Genomic DNA, 11,160 nt, shown 5'->3' on the forward strand with positions numbered 1-11,160 from the left:
CTCTCTCTCTCTCTCTCTCTCTCTCTCTCTCTCTCTCTCTCTCTCACTCTTTCCCTCTCTCCCTCTCCATATCATTCCACCCAGTTGGAAAGACAGCTGATCCTTTCATCCTCCATCCATTCGCCTCTGGGCTGGAATCTTCCCCAGTTTCACTAGATAGTTTAAGGCTTTGGTTTCTGTTAAAATGCAAATACCCTTGGGTGGGGTCACACTTTTAAGCTGTTATCTGTCATTTACACCTGAGGGCCTCACTTAAGGCTCAGTTTCTGGCTTTTCCTCTTTCCTTGGAGACTGTCCAGAATCTAGTAAGATGTCTGTGAAAGCCTTTGTTGTGCAAATGTAAAGTGTTATTATTTTGTCCCTGTGGAAGTGGGTTAGAGGCTGTCCCCTCCCTATGTGTGGTGCTGACCATTCTGGGTTTGGAATAGAGTTGAAATCTGCCTAGTTTGGAGGAGTAGAGGATACAGGAGTGAAGTTTTGATTGGGGGAGCAGAGAAAATGAAGTAGGGGGGGAAAGGAGAGCTTTAGGGCTCCAGGAACCTGTTCAGGAGGGAAAAGATGCCAAATGGAGTGACATGTATGCAAGCACTTTAAAATCCCAAAGCACTTTCCATTTCTTATCTCATTTGATTATTACAACCTTGTAAAGTGTTTGGTGCATCAGAGTGCTTGTGCTGGGGCAAACTGTGAGCCTTGATCATAAGATGAAATTAGTATGTTCAGCTTTCTTCAGTGAGGCCAAGCCTGGTAGAGGGTCTGTGCAAAAGCTCAGCTGAGGGGGCACCAGCAATGGCGTCCATTGCTAGACTGTGCAGGGTCATAGCTTGGCTTTGCAACCTGGCAGGCCACTCTGCAGACCTCGGTTTCCTCAACTGGAAAATAAGATTCCTTCCAGCTAGTCAGTCATCTATGATTCATCTAGACTTTACAACTGAGGAAACTGGCATGAGTGACTTGCCCGAGGTCATAAAGGAAATAGGTCTGTCTCTGAGGGTCACAAAGGGCTTTCCTCACAGCTACCCTAGTAATGGTATCCTTAGCTTGAAAATAAGCATTGTGGGAGAGAGGGAAGAAAGCTGGCTTCGGAGTCAGGGAGGCCTGGGTTCAAGTCTTCCCTCCCCCAGGTAGTGATCACACTGGGGTAACAATCCTCCTGTTCTCCCAGGTAATTCAATAAGACCTGGAACTGCAAAGAAGATGCTTATCTCCTTCATTATAGGAGGCTCCTAATTGAATTACCTATACTGAGGAACAAAATATTAACAAAAAACCTTACAACCAACAAATGTTGCAGCTAGGCGGTGCCCCTGTGAATTGTAGAGTCCATGGTAGTGATGCAGTTTGGGGTTGCTGGGAACCAGGAAATGTCAAGGTACTGGGTGGCATCTGCCTGGAAGGGATTCACACATTCAAGCCTTCCAGTCAAAGTGGCCAAGGTTTATTTTAATGCCAATAGGAGTGGGTTAGATTCCTAGTCAATCTGCAACTTTAAACTTATATAAAAAAAGGAACAGTGGAAAAAATCTGAATGGAATTAAAGAGTGGTAAATAGCTTGGGGTGGGCCAGGTTTGGACAGTGAAATGAGTATTAAGTGGTCTAGGGTGGGTCCAGAGCCACAGTGAAAGACCTGTCAAGTGGGCTAGGCTGGGCCTTGGGGCAAGTTTTCAAAGAAATGGTCTTTTCCTTTTAGGGGTCCAGGTACCATCACCCCATCATTAGGAACCAATTTTCCTTATTTTCTAAAGTTTCTTAAGGGAAGAAAAGGTAGGAGCTTCACAGTTAGGAGTTTGCCTTCCTTCCTGGGCCCCAAGTGGGGCTTAGACCCTAGATGTGATGAGGGATGGCTCCCTCTAGGTTCAGCAGGAATTCTGATCTCATCTAAGATCAGAAAACCTGCAATAGCATGTGGAAAGAATTCAAGGTCTCAGGCTTAACTGGAGTGAGAGTTGTAGAAGTTTATTGTTATGCTTCTATGAGAAGTGGGCAAGAGTCCTTTAGGGGACCTACAAGTGAGAGGGGTACAGGCTTTTACTTTTAAAGGGTAGGGCTGCCATTGTCAGGGCTGACCGGATGGAGGGAAGGGACCTCAGTGCATAGATAAAGGTTAGGGCTGACTGAGAGGAACTTGTGACTTTAGTGCATAGATAGTATAGATGAGATTTGGGCCAGACCAGAGGAGACATCAGGCCCAAGGACAAAGGAGTAGGATTTTAGAGATTACAATTTTACAATACAAATTGCAGTTACAATTGTACAAACTGGTTTTACAAATTGGTTTAGACCCCAGGTACCCCATCAGATAGTTATGAATGCCCATCTCCTATACCCTGACCTAGAGAGAAGGCCCCCTGCAGCCTCCACAGATCTCTCTGTGACTTGACACGAAGTTGTCTGTGTCTATTTTAGAACAAAGAGAGATCCCTTGGAGAATAGTGATAGATCATTTTCACAAAACACTTAGTAAAAAACAAATTACAAGGACTACTTCCCTCAGGTAAGCAGAAGAAAGACCATTCATAGGACACAGAGAAAACAAGGTAAATGCTAGATGTTGAGAAAGGTGTCTCTCATTTAACAAACCAGATAGAAGGGATGTGGAGAGTTGTGGATAAAGTACAGGACTTAGAGTCGGGGAAGACTTGAATTTGAATCCTACCTCAGACCTGTACTAACTAATTGCCAGCATCAGTTTCCTCACCTGGAAAATAAGGATGGGGGGGATGGGGGGAGTGAGGTGGGGAGGAAATGATAGTACTTCACAAGGTTGTTGGGAAATGACTTAAAACATTTTGCAAACCTAAAAGTGCTGTGTGATACTAGCTATTATCACTTCTATATGCAATCCTATTTTCACAGTCACATTTTTAAATTTAGAGATAGGTAGTTAGCGAAATGCATAGAGCACTGAACCTGGAGTTAAGACCTGAGTTCAAGTGTGACCTCACTTGTTAGTTGTATAACCCTAAACGAGTCACTTAATTCTATTACCTCAGTTTCCTCATCTGTAAAATAGGGATAAAAATAACACCTCTTCCTGGGATTGCAGTAAGGATAAAATGAGATGATGTTTGCAGAGTGTTTTCCCAAAACTTAAAGTTCTCTATGAAAGCTAGCTATCGTTATATTAAATGGAGATGTAGGTGGCTGGGGTGGCAATGAAGGGAGGGAATCTATCAGTAAGCTTTTCAAAATTAAAAAGGGAAAAGTCTGATAAAACATGAATAATTCTCAGTGAATTATGAAAATATAGTTATTGAGATAAACACTCAATAATCCCCACACACATACCCATTATTGCTTGCCTTTGCTCATAGTGTTCTCTTAACGTATAAGCTACCTGAGGCATAACCATTACTACTACTGACTCCCATATAGCACTTGAGAATTTGTTTGCAAAGTGCTTTACAAGTATAATCAAATTCAATCCTCACAAAAACTTTGTGAAGTGGGTACTATTATTAACTCCTTTTCTTTTGCTTTTTGGAGGGCAATTGGGGTTAAGTGACTTGCCCAAAGTCAAATGGCTAGTTTTTGTGTTAAGTGTCTGAGGCAGGATTTGAACTCAGGTCCTCCTGACTCCAGGGCCAGTGCTCCATTCACTGCGCCACCTAGCCCCCCTATTAACTCCATTTTACAGAAGAGGTTTAGAAAAGTTAAGTGACTTGCCCAGGGTCACACAAAATATCAGGGGCAGGATTCCATTTTTAGGTCTTTCTGACTCCAACCTCGATTCTCCTTCCACTATGATTCACGGCCTCAAATCCAATTCAATTTTTAAAATCCAACTCAAACACCATTTTCTTGAAGTTTTCCCTGCTCCTCTTCACACACTTACCCCTCAATTGGAAATGATCTTCTCCCCCTTGGGTTCCTTTACATATTTCAAGCATCTGTCATATGATATTTTTTGTTATAGTTATTATTATAAACTTGTGCCATATTCACCTCTTAGTTCCTTGAGGGCAAGAACCAGTATTTTATGTAAGCTTTACATTTCCCTCATTGCTTAGCAGTGCTCAGCATACATACTGTGTACAGAAGAAGCATCTCACACACGTAATGATAAATAATTCAATCCCTTTTTCTCATAGAGAGGCAGCAGGAGTAACAGCTAGAGATCTGGTCTTGGAGACAGGAGACCTTGATTCTAGTCTTTTCTCCATCTTGGACTATTGGGGCAGGGGAGGGAAGAATCTAAGTAGGGAAGTCTACTAGAGGAAAAAGTCTAATCTCTTTGGACTTTAGTTTCCTCATCTGTAAAATAGGGACAAAAATACTTGCACTATCTACATCATAACATTATTATGAGGAAAGTGCTCACACTGAAAATGTGAGTTAATATAATAATATTTGTAATAGACCAGAGGGCTGCGGGGCCTGGGTCCACTATCTCAATAAGGGACCCTAGCTCTGGGTTCCAAGGGATAGGGCTCACCCCTGCAGGTCCCTGAACACTAAAGAGAGGAGAAGTCAGGCTTTTTCTTATCATTCTTTAGGCTCCAGAGCCTCAGGGAAGATAACTTAAGGCATAGACTTGACTAGTGCATGTACAGGGTTCAGGAGTGTGCTGGCAAATGTAGAATAACCAGCTCTCTCTTTTTTTTTTTTTAAGCAATCGGGGTTAAGTAACTTGCTCAAGGTTACATGGCCAGTTATTTCTGGGTGTGGTGCTAAGTATCTGAGCCCGGATTTGATCCCCAGGTCATCCCGACACTGGAGCCGGTGCTCTTACTCGCTGAGCCACCTGGCCGCCCCTCATAACCAGTTCTCTTTAAAAAACCATGTACATAAGACCCATTTTTAAGTTCAACTTACTTTATTAAGATTATACACTTTGAAGTTTAATCTGCAATATTAGCATTTTCTCCATCACTTTTTTAAGTCTAGATAATAAACAAAACAATCAATCAAGCCCTGATTAATAGTATTTGTGAATTTCCAAGATAAACGCTTACACTTAAAATTTCTCAGGCTGCTGAATAGGGATTCTCCAAAAGAGATCAACAGAGTTCTTTCTAGAAAGGAACTCAATGTACAAAGTAGTTATGTATAGAACAGCTATTTACTTCTTTCACTCCAAAGGGGAAAAAACAACTAACTCATACGTATGCATTGACAAGTACATAAAAGCATAAAGAGTGAGTTATAATTCCAATTATAATCTCCCAGGAGATCAATACTTGAAACAAGATGAAACACTTTGTGAAACTGCTCAACAGGCATATCACCCTCATCTCTGTCCTGCACTGTCTAAGGAATTCACTCAATGTCCTATATCTTCTGGCAAGTCAGAGCATCTTCTCTGAGTATAGTTGAAGCTGTTGCCAGTAATTCAGACTTCTCAATGACTAGAGACCCCTCAAGTCCATGAGATAGGCAACAAGACTAGAAACATCCATCTCAGGGTTGCTGTTCCATCATCTGTACTAAGATAAGGAAACACAAAGGGGAAGACACGTTCAGGTTCAGGCTCACCTAGACAAACATATGCTCCCAAGACCGTGTGGGATCAACCTTCATAACTTCTGGGGGCAGAAGGGAGGAGAGAGGGCAGAGAAATACCCTCCCCTCCTTCCATAGGAAGTCCAAGAGAGAATTGTCAGAATGCCAAGTCACACATATAGAAGAGGGGGAAAAAAGAAATTAAGGGTAGAAATTGTCTCTTCTTTTTAATGTCTTCTAAGTAGGTAGTTCTTACTACCTAGTGACTGTTCCTCTATCACAGCCCCCAGTCATGGGGTCAAGGGGAAGGGATGAGGCAACACACGGGAACCAACCAGAAGCTTCAAGTTGTAAATGCCTTTTATTAAAAGTCTAAAGCACAAGGGGTGGCTAGGTGGTGCAGTGAGTAAGAGCGCCAGCCCCAGAGTCAGGAGGACCCAAGTTCGGTTCTGGCCTCAGACACTTAACACCCACACAAAAAAACTAGCCGTATAACCTTGGGCAAGTTACTTAACCCCAATTGCCCTCCAAAAAAGGTAAAAAAAAAAGTCTAGAGCACATTTCTCACTAGAGGTGGACAGCTATTTATTTCTGGGTGCAGGCTCTTTCAATACCCCATGGGAAGCATCTCATCTAGAACTGAGTCACCTAAAGTGACCAAAGGAAAGACCTATCCCTACACAAGTTCTATGGGATAGCCATTACTACATCCTCATAGATGACCAACTCTGGAAGGGATCTTGTCCAGTAGTTTCCATTTAGTTGTTTACAAATCCCTTGCGGGTTTACAACAATGGTCCAAGGGGTTCTAGTTAAGAAAAAAAAATCTTTAATGGTGCCTAAGCAGTAAATAACTTCCCAAATATGCTACAAATACATTTTTTCCTCTGTGATGACAAGCATGTTCATGTTTGAAGCATTATAGATTTGATTCTGCAGCACTTCATTATCATTATAACATTATAAAACAGCAATTTTGTTTATGCAGAGAATACATCAAACTCTGACCACTTTTGACTGAGCACAACATATTTTTACAGTTTCTCAAACTGTCATCAAATTGTTTCCAAACCACTACAGCTTGCAAACTGATTCCCAAAGGATAGTTAGACACACGCACACACTCTCATTTATATACACTATACCAGAGTAATTTCCTTATTCCCATCTGTTACACCTGCAATCCTCCCTCATCAGGTATCAGGTGCATAGTCATATGATCAAGTTGTTACAAATGTTTGTATTCTTGCAATGCAAATGTCAGGCTATTTGAAAACCATGATCACTGGGTACTCACATTTTCCATATTGAAACTGTCATGGATCATAAAAAATGTTATATTGTGTCTCTTTGCAGTATTAAGATCATTTTCCTATTTAAACTCATTTCCCTGCTTATGTTGATACTATTGTATCAGAAGGACTTTAAAATGAACTGGTTGGCAACACTGGTTAATTGTTCAGTAGAGTTTTTGTGAGAATAAAGTTGCTATACCAATGGTAGAAGAGAAGAAAGTTTTATTTGAAGAGATTCTTTCCTTACAAAGGTTAATTTATATATAAACATTATTCAAAATGAAGCAATATATGTCATTGAATTTTAAGTATTTCTATCATTTAATACAGCACTTGCTATCAACAACAGAAAAATAAATTTTTATATCATAATCAGCTATTCATTTTTAACAATTGTTTAGGTAGTTGAGTCTTCTGCTTGTACAGAGGTAATAGCAAATTTTTGCCACTGGAGAGTATCCCAGTAACTGTGGTTACAAAACAAAATCACTTGGAGGATTATACATTTCTATCAATTGTATTGATAGAGCATTGTTATACATAGAAAGACAGAAAGAGAGAGAGAGACAAAGAGAGAGAGAGAAAGAAAGGGAGGGAGGGAAGGAGGGTATTGATTGTGAATGTAACCCCAATCCTAAAGCCCAGTCATATGAAACCCTCTCCTCAATGGTAGATACGAATGTCCTGCCCTGCTCAAGGGGTAGCGCAGAGTTAGTGACAGTGGAAGAGAGGAGAATACTTCAATCTTCAAGTTTTCTTAAAGTCATTAGGTCTTCTGGCTTCCAGCTTCAAGAGGGAAGATGTATGAGGCCAACTCCACTTCAGGTTGCTGAAGGAAAAAGCTCTTTTAAAGAAGAGGCTACATTAAATTTGATTTTTCATTTCTCGAAATAACGGATATCCACAACTTCAATGTTTAATTTGTGGAGAAGTTTTTGTAAATCGTAACTCAAGACCATTTTTTGTCTCAATATTTGCAATCAAAACATGAAAGATATACTGATAAGTCAATTAAGGCTTTTTTTAAGTGGAAAGAATAAGATTTTAAAAATGCAATATTGATGTATTTATTTCTGTGAATGCATAAAAAAGTAAAAAAGCAATTGAAGCTTCATATTTAGTAAGTTATCAAATTGCAGAAGAAATTTGGAGAAGTCCATTTTATTACAGAAAAATTAATTTTATACTATAACAAAGCAATTTTGAAGTGTATGTTTGGAGAGGATTCTGTTAAGAAGTTACAGATGCAAGGGTGGAGGGGGGTGGCTAGGTGGCACAGTGAATAGAGCACTGGCCCTGGAGTCAGGAGGACCTGAGTTCAAATTCGGCCTCAAACACTTAACACAAAAACTAGTCGCATGACCTTGGGCAAGTCACTTAACCCCAATTGCCCTCCAAAAAGCCTAAAAATAAGAAAAGTTACAGATGCTACCCATTTCTAATATAGGATATATCTGATGATGTTGAGTCAATTGCTATAGAAAGAGTTTTTCAAAGTTACATTTATACTTTGCAATTAGATGAGACAACTAATTTTTGTGACCTAGTAATTTTAATTGTATTTGTGACATATCTGTGTGATTGTAAAGTGGAAGAGGATATGTTGTTTTGTCAGCAGTTAACAGAACATACAACTGGGGAAGGCATTTTTAATCTACTTCAAATAAATACTTTGAAGAAAAACAAATTAATTGGTCCTCTTGTGAAATTTGCACAGATGGAACAAAATTGGCATGTTGTTTCAAGTATTAAAAAAATGTGAATATAATATGGACATACAACAGCATACACAGACAAGTTTTGGCACCAACAAGAATGCCACAATGTAAAGTATTATTAGATAATGCTGTTAAAATCATTAATTTTATAAAATCAATACCCACTAACTTTCAATTGTTTACCATTTTATGCAGAAAGATGGGCAAGAAGCATGTTAGGCTCTTAACAGAAAGATATTAGGTAACTTGCCCATGGCACAGTTATTATTGCTCTATTTGAATGGACAGGAGAGTTTGTTGCCTCTTCAATGATCATCCCTTTCACCTTTGTGAGTGTACAAGTGATATGACATGGTTACCAGTAATAATAATAATAATATATAACATATTAATAAATATATAATAAAAATGCTAATAATAAATTATATCTAATATCTTTTTAAAATTATGAACTCAATACATCATTATAGAGTAAAAATACTAGCAAATTCAACATTCAAAACACAGTAAAAAGTATTATTAAGAAACTAAAATTTTGAGACCACACAATTGATAACAGAACTCAGTGTTTTGCGTCAATCGTTATTTTATTAGAAAATGAACTATCTTTGAATCAGGATGTCAAAAAAAAACCCATCAGAAATCATCTGAAATTTTTAGAAGTGACTTTCAATGAATACTTTTCTGAAATAACCAATGAATTAAATTTTATTCACAACCTATTTGATAAGACTTTTATGTCATGACTGATGAAGCAACAATGGATAAAAAAGAACATTTTAATTGACATAGTAATAGATTTTCGACTATAAACATCATTTAAAAAATGATAGCCTTGAACTTTTCTTAGCTAGAAATAAAGAATTAATTTCCATCTCTCAGCAAGAGAGGTTGCAACATTCTCCTACTATTTTCCATCACATGTTTATATGACTGTTTTCATTTTATTCTTGTCTTAAATACAGAAATAAACTTAATGAAGACTAGATTTGAGATTGTGTCTGTCTGGTGTTGAGTCAAATACTGCAAACCTTTGTTCAAATAAAAAGTTCAACATCAAAATTAAGTTTCTATATGATTATTATATTACATTAAATATATTCCAACTTATTTCATCAAAATATTATTTCTATTCAATGCAATTTTTAAAAACAAAGAAATTTAATATGAAGTCTTGAAGATAATAGTAAGCATATGAGATCTTGCTGGACTACTTCTTTTATTTCTTTTTAGTCTTTATTAATTTGTTTGTTTACTTTTAGTTTATAAGATTCAGTTCCACATTGGGGCGGCTAGGTGGCACAGTGAATAGAGCACTGGCCCTGGAGTCAGGAGGACCTGAGTTCAAATCTGGCCTCAGACACTTTACACAAAAAAGCTAGCTGTGTGACCTTGGGCAAGTCACCTAAACCCAATTGCCCTCAAAAAAGCAAAAAATAAAAAGATTCAGTTCCACAATTCCTTGAGTTTCAGATTTTCTCTCCCTCCCCCTTCTTTTATTTCTTATAGACACACATAAAATATTCATGATTATTTTATAATTACAGTTTAAAATTTAATAAAGTTTTCATAATTATGAATAGAATAAAATGTTAAATTTTATACTCATGTAATGAACATTTTAATTTGGAACCTATGGGAGCAAAAGTTATCATTGTAGCTATTATAAGCACTTAATGAATAAACCTAGAAGATTATTATGAGCATCATATTAAACTACCCTGGGTAACCTTTGACCCAGTAATATCACTACTAGGTCTGTACCCCAAATAGATCACAGGAAAAAGGAAAAGGACCTATATGTACAAAAATATTAATAGCAACTCTTTATGTGGTAGCATTGAGCATAGGAAGTTTGAGAGGACGCCCATCCATCGGGGAATAACTGAACAAGTTTTGGTATATGATTGCGATGGAATATTATTGTGCTATAAGAAATGACAAGCAGGATAGTTTCAGAAAAACTTTGGAGGACTCACGTGAACTGAAGGCAAAATGAAACGAGCAGAATTTAGGAGAACATTATTACATAGTAACAGCAGTATTGTAAAATTATCAGCTGTGAATGACTTAGCTATTCTGTGCAATACAATGATCTAAGACAATTCCAAAAGACTTATGGTGAAAAATTCTACTGAAAAATTCTATCCACCTCCAAAGAAAGAACTGATGGAATCTGATCATTCAAAGCATACTTTTTTTTTTACTTTCTTTATCATTCTTGGCTTTTTTCAGTCAGTATTTTCTTTTACAACATGGTTAATATGGAAATGTTTTGCATGACTATACATGTATAATCTGTATCAAATTGCTTTCCTTTTCAAGGAGGGGGGAAGAGAAAGAGGGAGGGAGAGAGAGAATTTCGAATTCAAAATTTTTAAAAACAAATGTTAAATGTAAACATATGTAAATTGAGGAAACTAAACAAGTAAATAATTAAACTACCCTTGGGGTCCAATTTCCTATTTTGGTTGAGAGGGGTTCAAGGAATAAAGAATATTGCAAATCACTGATCCAATCCAACCCCTTAATTTTATTTTTTTAATTGTGGTTTTTTAGTTAAATAAATATTTTTATTATAAACTTGACAACCACTAACAAACATGAATATTTCCACATGCAAGGGATGAAAAGAGTTTTACATATGAAACAGTGGATCTGCCAACATACTCCTTGTTGGCCTTTTTAAGTATATGTCAACTTT

Source organism: Petaurus breviceps, unplaced genomic scaffold, assembly GCF_028583685.1.
Source record: "Petaurus breviceps papuanus isolate PSGF00001 unplaced genomic scaffold, PetGlider_PUasm1.0 191, whole genome shotgun sequence".
In the NCBI taxonomy this organism is placed as follows: Eukaryota; Metazoa; Chordata; class Mammalia; order Diprotodontia; family Petauridae; genus Petaurus; species Petaurus breviceps.